Source organism: Colias philodice, chromosome 27 (genome assembly GCF_061535455.1).
Source record: "Colias philodice isolate Cphi_HAF_F1 chromosome 27, ilColPhil1 Martin Lab GWU primary, whole genome shotgun sequence".
NCBI lineage: Eukaryota > Metazoa > Arthropoda > Insecta > Lepidoptera > Pieridae > Colias > Colias philodice.
Genome location: NC_143112.1, coordinates 2,747,673 through 2,763,483, shown reverse-complemented (window position 1 = coordinate 2,763,483; position 15,811 = coordinate 2,747,673). Strand labels below are relative to the sequence as shown.

The 15,811-nt window shown below is 32.4% G+C and overlaps 1 protein-coding gene across 2 annotated transcripts in view; it reads right to left on the bottom strand.

Annotated features, from left to right (window-relative positions):
* The window catches only part of igl (IQ calmodulin-binding domain containing protein igloo), a 547,908-nt gene extending 532,097 nt beyond the window's left edge, over nt 1–15,811 (bottom strand). For both annotated transcript variants that reach the window (XR_016317808.1, XM_089711817.1), the window contains exon 1: nt 15,737–15,811. The gene's annotated coding sequence lies outside the window, so the exon portion shown is untranslated. The remainder of the gene's footprint in view (nt 1–15,736) is intronic.

Below are 15,811 nucleotides of genomic sequence, written 5' to 3'. Positions count from 1 at the left end.
AAAATTTATTTCTATATTTTCATTTGATCAAGTTATCAGGTTCATTTGATCAAGTTATCAGGTAGGTAGAGCTTAAGATTCAATTTGTGTTGGTTCTTAGTTATAAAGGAACGTAACACCCAATTTAAATCAATATTTAATTTAATTTATGTTTCTTCAGTATTAAAATAGTTCTTACTAGCTGTTTACTTCGTCTCCACTCGCAAAATGTATGCTCCGCTCTTATAATTAATACCTATAGTTATAAAAAAAACTAAAAAACACGTTTCAATACGATAAACTCAAAAATTATTATATTGTCACCTATCCTTTAAATTTACAAAGTTTGAATTAATTAATCTGTCTGTTTAAAGTCAAAATCGAGTCTAAAGTCGGTTGCATACAAGCATGCAGGTGTAGCTAAATCGTGTTAAAAGCTCTTTATTTAGCTTTATATTTTTACTAAAGATATTCCTATTTCTTAGAACTAAGGGTCTTCAAACTCGAAACCCAAGATAATTACTATAGCCAAATTCAACAGGTGGCCTAGGCATCCTATTTCACACAGACACTAAGGCCTTGGAAGTAGTCTCTCTGTACATTATCGATCAAACACTGAGTACGAACACTATTTATTACGACCTTCCGACACGCCATTTAGTTTTACATTTTAAATTAAACATGACTCTTTGTTATGAGCCATTTGGAATTAGATGACGTCAGATTACATTGCCATCCATACTAATATTATAAATGCGAAAGTAACTCTGTCTGTCTGTCTGTTACTCAATCACGCCTAAACTACTGAACCAATTTGCATGAAATTTGGTATGGAGATATTTTGATACCCGAGAAAGGACATAGGCTACCTTTTATTGCGAAAATGCGAAATATGTACCACGGGCGAAGCCGGGGCGGACCTCTAGTATACATATATGTAGTATCTAAATATCTATCTGTTTGTTACGCTTTCATGGCTGAATGAAAATATATAGTTGTAAGCTACCAATATAAGTTGCAGTTGTAAAGGGTTGTCTAATTGTTTGTCCGCAGACGAAGCCACGAGGCGCAATTAGTCAATCAATTTTAAATGTTACTTATTAACTTCATCAATCTTTTCTTGCCAGAAAGATATGTAGCGCTTTTCATATTGATTGTGTTTTTTCTTTCGTTAGGTACTTGCAATATGTATGTATTCTTTGTATTTAGTTTCCTGTTCTACTTTATTATATTATATGTATGTATGTACAATAAAACCTTTATTATTATTAACTATTAAATACAGTTTCAGGCCACAATTGCTGTGTGGAGGCGGCTATGATTTTCCATTAAGCCCATTATAATCCTACGGATATGGAAATCGCATGTAATATTGCAAAATAAATTACATTGCTATATTATGCGTATGTGATTGCTATAACTATAAGTAGTTATATGACTATAAGTAGTTTTAAAGAAATTTTGTCGACTCATTCATGATACTAAATATTGAATACCAATAAATGCAAATATCACAAAATATGAGAAAGTTTTTTTCTCTGTCTGAAACGAATTCCTGGCAATACGGTTTTTTTTATAGATAGGGTGATTCAAGAGGAAGGTTTTAGTATATAATTTATTAGGATTCAGACAAAGCGGGCGAAGCCGCGGGTCGTAAGCTAGTGGTAGAAGGTGGTAGTAATCCATACTAATATTATAAATGCGAATGTAACTCTGTCTGTCTGTCTGTTACTCAATCACGCCTGAAATACTGAACCAATTGGCATGAAATTTGGTATAGAGATATTTTGATACCCGAGAAAGGACATAGGATAGGTTTTATCCCGGAAATCCTACGGGAACGGGTTTTCTTTGAAAACGCGGGCGAAGCCGAGGGCGGAAAGCTAGTGATACTAGGTATAAACTATGAGATAAACACAGATATAAAATATTAAAAGTTTAAACTCTTTAACTTCTAAAACGTCATTAATATAATAAAAATGAAGTCTCAAGAAAATTAAGAGTATGTAGGTTACATTAAAATTAAAAAGAACCTCTATATGAATCTCGTAAAGCTCCCCTCAATCGAATAAAATTTTAACATGACGGCTCCTTAGAGGCTTGACCCCTGTTTGAACTTTATTTTCACCTTAATATTTAAGTTCAAAGTATGTTATACGTGTTGAATTTTTGTATTACTTTGTTTACTTTATTGAGAAACATGACACTATGAAATTTAATATTTTCCGGATAAAATTTCGAATATAAATGTCTCCAAAGTGGTCGTAATTTTAAGGTATTTATTTTCATAATTAAATAAAAACAAGGGTAAGTTTTTTGTATAAAAACGAGTGGTAATAGATAGGTTTCGTATTTTATTTTTCAAACTAAATTCAAAAACAAATTGTCTATGAAATACTATTTAATAAACATACATTTTTATATCACTTCAAAAAGTGGAATGTGCTTGACCATGACTAACTCTTTATTGGAAGTTCAAAACATATTTTCAAATATTTAAATACCTGTAATATTTTTCTGTATTTTACCCATATTTATAAACCAAAGTCATTGAAAGGTCCTTTATTTCTACCGATATAAATTTAAGATATTTCTGTAATATTTCTAGCTTAAGTACGAACAGAAACTATTAATTTACAAACTACTTATCATAATTTAAGACACGAAACACCACTAATTCTTTTCAATTAGCTAACAGTATCAAAATGACCAATACCACTTGGCCTATCATAGCAAGCCTACTCCATACAATAAAAAGGTCTAACTATACTGGAAACATTGTGTTCAAAGCAAATTATACGCATAAATTTGTATTAGTCAGATTTCTAAGTAAATAGAGATGACGTCAGCACTTCGATACATTTATAGTTTCAGTTCGAGACATAAATAAGCCCTCGAAAGCTGTCAAGTCGAGTTTACGATCTTATTATGGTTATGTTTTATTTATATGCCGTTAAACGTGTGTTTCTTGTATCGGAAAAGTGTAAAAGAGTATGTATAGATGTAAATAATGCTGGCAAATTCAATTAAAATATATGGATTAGAACAACTAGAGTCGTTATATTTCATCACGCTAGCCAATTTCAATTTGATAGATGTAGTCTGATGTAGTGTGCTACATATTGTCAGTTTTGACATAGTTTTTAGTTCCTTATGGCCGCGTTTCCATCTGCAAGAAAACTTCCGCAAGAAATGTCCGACAGTCTGTCTGACAGCAACTTGCAAGTCTACTTGCAGGTGGAAACGCGGAATTAGACTTGCAAGCTGCTGTCAGACAGACTGTCGGACATTTCTTGCGGAAGTTTTCTTGCAGATGGGCAGGCGGCCTAACAACATTTATTTATTATTTATTTATTTATTTATGCTTTATAGTACATAATATACCAAACATAAATAAGCTATTCTATAATTACAATTAAGATACAATGAAAACACACGGCACATACGTACTAAAAGGCGGCCTTATTGCTTAAAAGCAATCTCTTCCAGGCAACCCTGATTGGTAAGGAATGTATGCTAGAACGCGACTTGGCGCAACATGTTAGTTTTCAAGCGGATACTAGAATGTCGCTCAAGGCGGTGCCCGCTTTGTTTATAACTAAACAAATTAAATACTAAAATCTACCTCAATAACCTAGATAGAGCTATCTACTAAAAAGATACACGTATTAAAATCTATAGATCCAAGCAGAAAGAGACAGACAGTGAAAAGCGACTTTGTTATATATTATGTGGTGATGGGAATAGTGTAAAAGACGTGTATGTAAAAATAAATGTAAATAATAAGGCTAGTAAATAAAAAGGTTGAATGGATTAAGATAGAGAGTCATCCTTATAATCCATCACGCTGGCCAAGTGCGGGTTGATAGATGTAACGTGTTGTCGAAGTTTTTAGTTCCATAACATGTGGGTTTTTCCCGGGATGTTTTATTTTAGAGATAATAGTAGTGATCTTATTTGGATATATTTGTTAATCGCTGTGCCCTGCGGTTTTACCCGCATTGCTCCGCTCCTCTTGGTCTTAGCGTGATGATACATAGCCTTACAGCCTTCCTCGATAAATGGGCTATCTAATACCGAAATAATTCTTCAAATCGAACCTGTTCCACCTTCACAGTTCCTGAGATTAGCGCGTTCAAACAAACAAACTCTTCAGCTTTATAATATTAACTCGACAATTTATAGATCAAACAGTAAACTGAATAACTAGAACTACTAATGAACTTAAAAAATATCAGTTAACAACAATTAGTGTAATCATTAATGGTCCGGGAGCCAGCAGCAGATTTTATGACCAAGTTCCTCTCAAGCGGTAATTAGTAAAATGCATCAAAGTATAGTATTATGAAGCCTCGTGAACGTCAGCTGGAGCTCGGTTGGGGGGAAGAGCGGTTGTAGCCTCCCGTATCAGCTGACGGTTTTTCCACCGAGATACAGCCAGCTGACATATATATTTATCCACAGTTACATATAAGCTATCATCAGGTAAATTTTTGTTTGAGAGGAAATAACGGAAAATAAATTTTTCTTTAAATTTAACTTTCATGTTCGAGACACCAGCTGACGTATAATACACCATGTTGTAACCAGCTGACTATTTTTTTTCGTTGAGATATTGGGTTAGCTACAATTTGACAAATTTTTAGCTGAGAGGAAATGAATGAATGAATGTATTTTTTTTCCTATGTGCGTGGGAGGCTACAACCGCTCACCCCCCCAACCGAGCGCCAGCTGACGTTCACGAGGCTTTATAATACTATACTCTCATGCGTCTGACGAATTATCTCTTGAGAGGAAATAGTTAACCAAATTTGCACCTGGCTCCCTAACCATAAAGCGCTATTAAACCTAAAGTTGTCTTGAAGCTTTTGCCATCGTAAAATTTATATGTAATGTTGATCCTGTGATATGGATATAAAACAAAATGTCGTTTAAATACCGTACCTACGTATTATGAATAAAAAAAAGATTTAAATGTATTAATAATTGATTTGTACTTATAATACTAACTGTACTAAACAGCATCCACAAAAAAGCTCAGACCAGACGTATCGATCGAGCTTCAACAATTTAAAGTACGAAGTTTCATAACAAAAGTGTTGCGAGTGACTATTGAAACTATTTGTATGTACTCAACTTATTTTACTATTCTGTTATAAATGAAATGTATTTGTATTAGAATTGTGTGTTTTAACTTTTTAAAGGGAGTGAAGGACTTTTATATATATGAAGAAGAATTCATCGTATTTTTACAGATAAAATTTTTCGGCACGTTGAGAGTAAATTTCAAGGTCGAATCATGGTTATACCGTCACGTCATGGAATAAGGCGACGAGACGACGAAAGAAGTTTTAATTCTGACACATATACTCGTTTTTTTAAATGGGTAAAGGACAGACAAGAAAAGAGGTTTTGAACGATATAATATAATATATTGAATTTTTATGATGTGTACTTTAAAATTATTTATCACCAAATCGATATACTACCCCAAAATATATTATAGATTTTTTTTTCAAACGAACTTCTTAAAAATCTGTTTCTCAGCTCGTAGCGTTTGCATTTAAAATTTTGAGACAGCCTGAAATATTTTGCCATCTGGATATTTTATATTTAACTTGATTTATTTCACTCAAACCATTTTCATGTTATCAATGTTAAGTATGACTAAAATCGAACTCAAACTAAAGCATTAATTTATTCAACAAAACTCCTTATTTGTCAGTTTATCCCAATTCATAAAACTGGAAAATATATCAATGGGATCAAATGTCTGATCTCTATCTGGAAGGTTTTCGGGACTACGAAAGATTTGGCGTTGATAAAATATATTATATGTCTTTGGCTCAACGCGTGATAGAGATTGTTGATCAAAATATGTACTTGAGACAACAATATGCTATAGTGATGAATAAGTTATTTTATATTGTATGAATTTGACGTCGCCTTGTCGTATCTAATAACATTTTTTTGTAAACATTGATGCTCCTTTTTTGTATATTTCAAACATATTAAAACGTGCCTACTTTAGATAAAGTACATTGCACGAGTTCTTTTAGAAAACGAGATCTTTTAGAAAATGGAATTTGAAATTAATTCGGTGTGTACATTACAATATAATATTATATTATATTCATCTACAATCCTCATAAAACACATAAACAAAAACATAAGTCAAATAATGAAAGTACATTTAGTATCTATTTTTTTAGATTTTCCACTATGTTCTTGTTTTAATATTCAGCAAAAATATGACCTATCGAATCTCAACATTACGCACATAACATACTATTATTATTTAGAAAAAGAAGTCAATGTTTCCTTTTCATCCAGTTTTTCCTCCACTGAATTGACTGTTCAAACGTGTTCGATTAAGAAAACAAAAGCATTAAGACGCACATTCACGAAGTTTCCGACGCGTTACGGTCGCACAAAAGAATGAGAGTGAATGGCAGCTTTAGATACACGCGTTTGCGTCAGATATTTTTATTTCACCAATGGGAAAACTGTTGTTTCCTGTATACTTATTTATTATTGCTTTTTATGGTGTACCCAAAAATTACGAATAGAAGGGAGTCAGGCTTTTTATTTCTCCTTTGTTTTACTGAGTTATAATTAACTATCTGTTACCGTCGGTTTTGCCCGCTTTGTCAAAGATCTTTCATCGCAGGAAATAGTAGCCTATATTCTTCTGTAGTCTCCTATCTATGGGCACAAAAATAATACAATAAATTCGCTCTGTAGAGACGTGAAAGAGAGACAAATAAACAAACATATGTTACTAAAGATAGTTTGCATATTTAATAGTAGATACCTTTTAAACCATATTCAAAGACTTACTAGTGTAATACAAAACCAGTACATAAAGTATAATAAAAAGAACGCCGAGCGAGCCTAGAAAACATCGTAAGGTACAATTTATGCTCAAATATATTTGCATCGTAGCTCGTGATACAAATTCATAAAAGCCATGTTCATTCACATTTTATGAGCAATGCCACGCTGTATTAGATATTCCAGTGTATGCTGAATAAGATATTTTGTTTCTAGTATTCTTTTGTAGGGAAATAGGTTATAGACCGGGAGATACTGACACAAAATTTCGAGTCATTTGTAACAAGGATGGCGGTTCTACAGGGGTCTTAGTATGCAATGACAAAAAGAAAAATGATGGTGTTAACGCTGGTACCGGTGGCTTAGTCGCGTGGGCGTTTGTCGAACTCGTCGGAAAAATAGCGAAAGTCAAACGATTTGTAACACAAAGATTTTAGAATTTGCCGATAGCCCATAAAAAAGTAGTAGGCGGTAGTGTCATGCCATACTTTTCCGGTGTGACTTACAGCCCGCCATACCGACGCGAATGTGTTGATTTAAATAAAACAATCATTCAACCATTTGTACCAGGCTAACTTTTGCACAGGTAACTATCGTCGTGCAGCCATTTACGAAAATCGCCATGCCATACTTTTCGGACGATTCCAAATGGTCGCCATACCGCCGAAAATCTGCAAAAAATTTTTATTTCACCAAACTTTTTGTACCAGTATTGCATTTGGATTTTTGGAGAGTATTTGATAAAATGTGACCATTATTATATTTGCCATACTTCTAGTAGGGGGAAAAAGTGCTGTCATACTTGAAAACTTAATTTATTATTAATTTATATAAGTGAAGATTTCCAACACATAGATCTTTGAAATTTTGTATTTATATTTGTTGATCCTCAAACTTACAGGAAAAATAAGTGCCATACTGTTACAAATCGTTTGACTTTCGCTATTTTCCGACGAGTTCGACTAACGCCCACGCGACTAAGCCGCCGGTACCAGCGTTCACGCCATCGTTTTTCTTTTTGTCATTGCGTACTAAGACCCCTGTAGAACCGCCATCCTGTTACAAATGACTCGAAATTTTGTGTCAGTATCTCCCGGTCTATTATCTTTAGTGTGTCATCTTATTTTAGAAAAGGTGTTTGTCAATGAACTTAAATTTATCTACACTAATATTATAAACAGGAAAACTTTGTTTGTTTGATTGTAATGAAAAGGCTCATAAACTACTGGACCGATTTTGATGAAATTTGGTACAGATAATCTTAAGACTCTGAGAAAGAACATAGGCTACCTTTACTGCGAAATATGTACCACGGGCGAAGCCGGGGCGGACCGCTAGTGGTTTTATAAAAGGAACAGAATATTTGGTTAAATGTATAATTATAATTAATTAAATGTATAAGTCTATTTTACTGCTTAATAAATAAGCTACTGCTTAATTTTAATGTTATAAGTTATAACAGACTGACACTGGGTTAAACTTATTAATAGGCTGCTACCACTTTATTATGTGACCTCTTATAATGACGTTATTAATTTTGGAGTCATAACAGTGTATATTAATAATATTATGTAGCCTTATTATTGTGAATACGCTTTGTTAAAATTATTTCATGCAAGACTATAATTAGCCCAAATTTTGTTTAAGTATGTGATTTAAAGTATGTGGTTATATTTTTTTGTACTTAAAAAATAATAGATGATCACCGACTACTTCAACATAAAAAAACGATACATAATACGCCTTTCTCACCCCTAAACAAGAAATGTGATCTTTGGTTTACAAATACATGAGTATGTAAGTATATAGAATGATATTGTGTTTGTATAGGCAGACAGAAAACCGGTGTTTCATTGTTTATTTCATATCGTCACACTTCAGGTTGACAACTCATATCTATATCTTCTTCTTATATATAAAATTCTCGTGTCACAATGTTAGTCTGCATACTCCTCCGAAACGGGTGGACCGATTCTCATGAAATTTTCTGTGCATATCGGGTAAGCCTGAGAATCGGCCAACATCTATTTTTCATATGTACCACGGGCGTAGCCGGGGCGGACCGCTAGTTATATATATATTATATGTCCTATTTATTACAAGCCAAAGTTCGTGTGTATAAAAAACTAGCTGTGCGCCGCGATTTTACCCGCAGTGCTCCGCTCATGTTAGTCTTAGCGAGATGATATATAGCCTATAGCCTTCCTCGATAAATGGGCTATCTAACACCAAAAGAATTTTTCTAATCAGACCAGTAGTTCCTGAGATAAGCGCGTTCCAACAAACAACAAACACACTCTTCAGCTATAAAATATTAAGTACTAGCGGTCCGCCCCGGCTTCGCCCGTGGTACATATTTACGTTTTCTCTACATAAAAACCATCCTCGTACTTCAAGGAATATAATAAAAAAAGAATTATCGAAATCGGTTCAGCCGTTCTCGAGTTATGCGCTTACCAACACATTTTGCGATTCATTTTTATATATAAGATGTATATAGATATTGAAAGAAAATGGCCGCCCATATAATTTATTCATAAAGTTATACGCTTTTCAATTTAAAAGTACTACGGAATTAAGGCATAATAGGAGGCCTTTACGTAAAATACACAAGTTTAAAATTTGAATGTTAAAATTTAGCTTTTACTGTTTACACGAAATGTTAATTAATTATGATTGTAAAATGAATGGGTTTAAAATAAAGGATGAAATTTAATGTGTTTTATTTACTTTACCTCTCATATAGGTATTATACATTCATGTGTACTAAATTAATAACATTCGGAATGGAAAATTAAAAGATTGTTATGAAGATGGTTGTTTGTGGCTATTTGACGATAAAGCTGCTGAATCGTCTTGATTTAAATTTAGCATACTTATATGTGTGTATTTAGATGCATTTTAATCTGTTTCAAATAACTTTTGCCTTTTTGCGATTATGAGGAACCATTTGAAGGAATTGTAACTGAATATAATTTCATACTTAAATATTTTCTCATAGACAATTTTAAATGAAAATTGAAATAAATGGTAAGTTTTATACATATCCAATCTCACGGAAAAACAACTGTTTCTCTATAAACGAGTTACAAACTTTCGTCCTTAAAAATACATTAATATCATAACCAATTCTATAGTATACTAGCGGTCCGCCCCGGCTTCGCCCGTGGTACATGTTTACGTTTTCTCTACATAAGAACCATCCTCGTTCTTCAAGGAATATAATAAAAAAAGAATTATCGAAATCGGTTCAGCCGTTCTCGAGTTATGCGCTTACCAACACATTTTGCGATTCATTTTTATATATAAGAAGATTAATAAACACTAAAAGCATTAATATAAAACGCTATATCCACACCCTCTATCTAGCGAATAAGCGAACCAATCATAATGAAATCACTCCATTAGATAGCTCAGATCACGATCGATACTATGGGTAATGGATTGTGGTGTTTAGTCACGCTATGGAGAAGATATTGGTAAGGTTAACCGTTTGCGCTAAAAAGAGAGTAATGTTTTATACAATATTAATACATCTGATCCTGTACTATAGTATTATATTATAAGTGAAGTATTCTTTTGTATTATTTGATACTAGAGGTCCGCCCCGGCTTCGCCCGTGGTACATATTTTGCAATAAAAGGTAGCCTATGTCCTTTCTCGGGTATCAAAATATCTCCATACCAAATTTCATGCAAATTGGTTCAGTAGTTTAGGCGTGATTGAGTAACAGACAGACAGACAGAGTTACTTTCGCATTTATAATATTAGTATGGATTATAAATATGAAATGAGGATGGATGTATGTCTATTTCAAACGACGACAAAACGACAAAACTACTAGATGGATGCGGATAAAACTCTACTGTCTCTAAGGTACCTATAGGAATGTATAAATCATAATAACACATCAAAATTAACAAAGGACATTTGACCTAATTTTATCCCGTTTCAATACAGGGCATTAGCCATATTAATCTACAAAAATTAAAAACTAAATAATTGTCGAAGGCTCTCAAAGTAATAACTACGAAAAAGTAAATCTTTGAAAATGATAACGTATTTTTGAATATGTTTTATATCATTGTAATCATAGAGATCTAGAGAGATGCCAATCGCTTGCGCTGAGTACGAAACCGTGTCTCATAAAAAATTTACGCACACAACTGCAGTAAACAAAATCAATACAATACTTTGCGTTGTGTTCGTGTCATCACACAAAAATATGAGAGCGACTATTCGTTCGCACACTAGATTGTAAGTGACGTACGTATACAGCACCGCTACAGTTTGTTCTCTTTTTGTACATATTGCTGCGACACCGGCCCCCCCTAACCATATCTCCTTTAGTTTCTGTGATCTGTGATTGTAATCCATACCCCAATTAACGGTAATTAAAAGACAGTGAATAATATTATCAATGACAAATTATATTACCTACATAAAGGCTATTCATTAAAAGAAGATTTCAAAGGATTTAAAAGTTTAAAAAATATATGAACTTTTTATATTAAAGCTGCTTTTAATGCTTGGCATATCTTCTAGGTCACATCTTGTCTAGACGTGACCTAAGCTATTGTAGAATAATGCTGAGTCTAGAATTATTTATTTTATTGTCTGTCTGTGAATCTCTTTATAATATATTAATTGTTGATATTGCTTGATATTATGAAAGAAAATAATATTTATGGGTAACACAAGTTTTTATGCATTTGCTATGCTATAAAATGCCCATGTACACAGAGATATGATAATAATCTAAGCATATTGGATAGATTATGTTATGATAAACATCCATTTAATAGATTAATTACAATTAAAGTTCTAAATAAAAAATAGATAAAAACATACCTACTATGATGTTTTGAAAACGAAACCGAAGAAAACTTAGAATACAATTAAATTAAAACAATTAATTTAAAACAAGATTCAAAAGAATGTCCTAATTGACATTTTCTTTATATCATGCAAGATTCGAGCAAGATGTGATCCTGAGTTCGATTCCCGGTGGAGACGAAGAAAAAAAAATGTCTCGGTCTCGTAGGACACAGAAGGCTCATCTACTTGTCTGTAAAGAAAATCGATCAGTGGAACAGATATCTGCATAATGCATCTGCCCCTTACCTCACTAGGGGACAAGGAGGACTTTTAAACATGAGCAAACCAGGGTGAAAATATGTCGAAAATAAGATTTCTTTCGTGTAAACTTTCTGTATGTTTGTATTATTCTTTTAATAAGGTTCTTTGATTAAATCGATATTATTATGACGTCGGGACATTGACCTTTAGGTCACCTTTATAATTTTAGAATTTCTCAGTCCATTTAGAAAAGTTATAATGGTCTTATCGTTCAAATAGTCTTTAGAGAGATATTGAAGCTTATCAATGTTAACTTTTAATAATTGCTTCAATATTATATTATGTACTTATTTATTTTTCAAAAAATTACAATTAGGTTTCTTAGTGTGTAGTAGTTCTTATACCTAAGTGAGCTTAGAAAAAAGTTAACGATATCATTTATAAATTTAATAAGTGTATAGGAGAAGTACAAATAATAAACAGCGATTATTCCTTTTAAAACTGGTTAGTAGAAAAATTTATTTGCCCCATACGGGAGTGAAAAATAAAAATAAGTACCTAATAAAAAAACAGATAGTCATAACTTTATTTTTAAAACTAAAAATTATTAAAAAACTTATTATGATATAAAATATTCAAAGAATTTATTTCATATTAATTAAAGCTTTTGAAACGAGAGCTTTTCGTGAAAATGCATCTAGTCCGGGATACATCGCCCATTTTTGCAAGTGATTACTATCAAGCTAATTTTTCGTGAGTAGCTTTATTTTGATGAGATGCCCAATAATTTCATGTACGAAACTCTCGATTGTGGTAGCTACCAGAGGAAACAAGGATAAAATATTTTGATTTGATGGTTCTCAAATATTAATTACTAACTGAATGTTTTTTTTTTGTTCAATCTCAAGATAATTATCTAAATTATTCGAAAAAATATTTGTCCTACAAAATCTATGGTTTGATCAAAGAGTCCCCCTTTCCAATGTGTATCGATAACGAAGTCATCATAAATGATTACTAACCAGCTGATTTTTTTATTTTCACTTATTTAATACTTATATAATTCAACAGACATATTGTCCTACAAATTGCGTAATAAATATTTGAGAACCGTCAAATCAAAATTTTTTATCCTTGTTACCTCTGTAAGCTACCACAATCGAGAGTTTCGTACATGAAATTATTGGGCATCTCATCAAAATAAAGCTACTCACGAAAAATTACCTTGATAGTAATCACTTGCAAAAATGGGCGATGTATCCCGGACTAATCCCATTGTTTCATGAAAAATGGATTACGATTTTATTAAATAGTTCGGCTTTATGGATTTATTAAAGTAATTAATTTAAAAAAATTTATTATATTCCTTGAAGTACGAGGATGGTTCTTATGGATAGAAAATATATACCACGGGCGAAGCCGGGGCGAACCAATAGTTAAATATAATGTTTGAATATTTTAGATTTTAAATTTATACTAATACGAGGTCATAGTACCTTAATAAAAAATAGCAAGTTTCATCAAAATTTGATCGGCCGTTATTGCATGATAGACTTATCTATCCAATCTCACAAATTATTGTATTATGTATGTTAGTATGGTAGAGGGCAGAAAGGAATAGAGTATGTATTAGTATGAAGTATAGCAGTAGGATTAAATGAAGAGAAAAATAGAGTTTAGTAGTAGGATAGGTAGATTGTTTTTAATCTTATATATAAAATTCTCCTGTCACAATGTTAGTCTGCATACTCCTCCGAAACGGGTGGACCGATTCTCATGAAATTTTCTGTGCATATCGATTATCGGGTAAGTCTGAGAATCGGCCAACATCTATTTTTCATATGTACCACGGGCGAAGCCGGGGCGGACCGCTAGTAGTTATATATAGAGATGAATTATATTTGTAATTTGTAATCTTTGATCATATCTTGCGAATGTTTGTTTGTCCTTTCTTCGCAACGGAGCGATTTTATGGTATGATTTTCGTGTCTGAAGATGTGTTGAGAGAGATATAAGCTACACTACGGAGAAACATATAATTTCAAGGAATTTCTGTACCTTTGACTTCTCAGGAATTTTCTTAGATTGTGCGGGCGAAACCGCGGGCAGAAAGCATCTTTATATGAAAAGCTGCATAATATACCATATTTATTTTATAACATTTATTTACTAAAGAATACTCGTGTAGATGTAGGTGTTAATGCTAAAATAACGATTTCACGGAATCAATTAGTTGCTAGACTTTGTTTTACTTTGCGTAGGGGTCTCAGCGAATTATTTTTAAATGGTATTTCTAAATAAGAGTATTTTAAGTACGTAGAAATTAAAAAAGTACCTTTTGAAGAGTCATAGTGTGTGTAAATTAACTCCTCTGAAACGACTTGACCGATTCTTCTTATGTTTTTCTGTTAAGGTAAGCTTAAAGATATCTTGTAATAATATATCCCTGTTATAAGCTAAAACAACAAATTTTTGCTAGTAGATATATAAGTACCTACATAATAATAAATATGTGTATATGTATTATATATTATCTGTTATATGGGATAAAGCAAACGAATATAAAAATTGGTATAAAATTTATATGGCTACTATCTTTGCGCCCGCGGCTTCGCTCGCGTCAATTACTCTTTATCGCGACAGCCGCTCCCCATACCCATATTTTTTTATTTATTCATATTTTTTGCGATATATAAAGGTTCTATTTGAGCTTATATTAGTTGAAACTTTTATAATTATTGATAGATACTGTTATGTGCAATACATGAAAGTTCAAATCCGCTCTTTCATTATCCCTTATGCTTTATACATTTCAACATCAAGTATTTGAAGTTTGTCGCTAACCTGCGAAACTACTTAATCGAGCTTGATGACATGTATTTATTTAATTTGTGAGTCGAACATGAGACATATTCTCATTTAACAACAACTACAATGAAAAAGAAAACATCGTTAAGGATCATTTATATGTCTATTAGATTTACGACATAATCACACTAAAATAAAATTAATATGAAAGCTTTGTATTCATATTCACTTGACGAGTATGCAAACAGGCAAATAAACTCTCATTCATATTTCATACCCAACTAGAGAGTTTTATGAAAATATTAATTCGAATAACATAGACATATATTTTATTATACATTTTTTATATCAATACTAATATTATAAAGCTGTAGAGTTTGTTTGTTTGAACGCACTAATCTCAGGAACTACTGGTCCGATTTGAAAATTTCTATCGGTGTTAGATAGCCCATTCATCGAGGAAGGCTATATAATATCATCAAGCTAAGACCAACAGGAGTGGAGACACGCGGGTAAATCCGCGGAGCGCAGCTAGTCTCTTTATAAATAGCGATAATTCATATTAATCTCTATCTAATCTAGTCAATAGTTATATTGGACTCTATTATAAAACTTGTCTCGTGAAATAAAAACTTTAAAGTATATAACAAGTTTCATACAAATATTTACTACACTACTAAATGTACCAATCTCTTGTTAGTGAAGAGAATTTGTATCATTTGTTTCAATCAGAAGTAGCTATACGCGCCTAAATACGATACAATGCTTCTACGGAGAATAGAACCTTTGGCTAACGCTTCATAAACTCTTATTCATAAAGCTGAAATAAAATAAATAATTGAGAACAAAACAGAATATAGAGCATAACTTCTATGTCAATTGTTTCATTTCATACATTCAAACCCTTTTCAATTGCCTCCATAGTTATACACCTAAAATACCAATTATTTCAGCAATAAAAATATATCACAAACACAATATTGTACGCAATAAAACCCTCAATTCAATAGCAATTCATTGAATACAAATTTCTTACCATTCACAAATAGAAATCCAATATAACACAACACAACCACACCCTATGGTGTCCGGGACACGACTGACGTGCAGG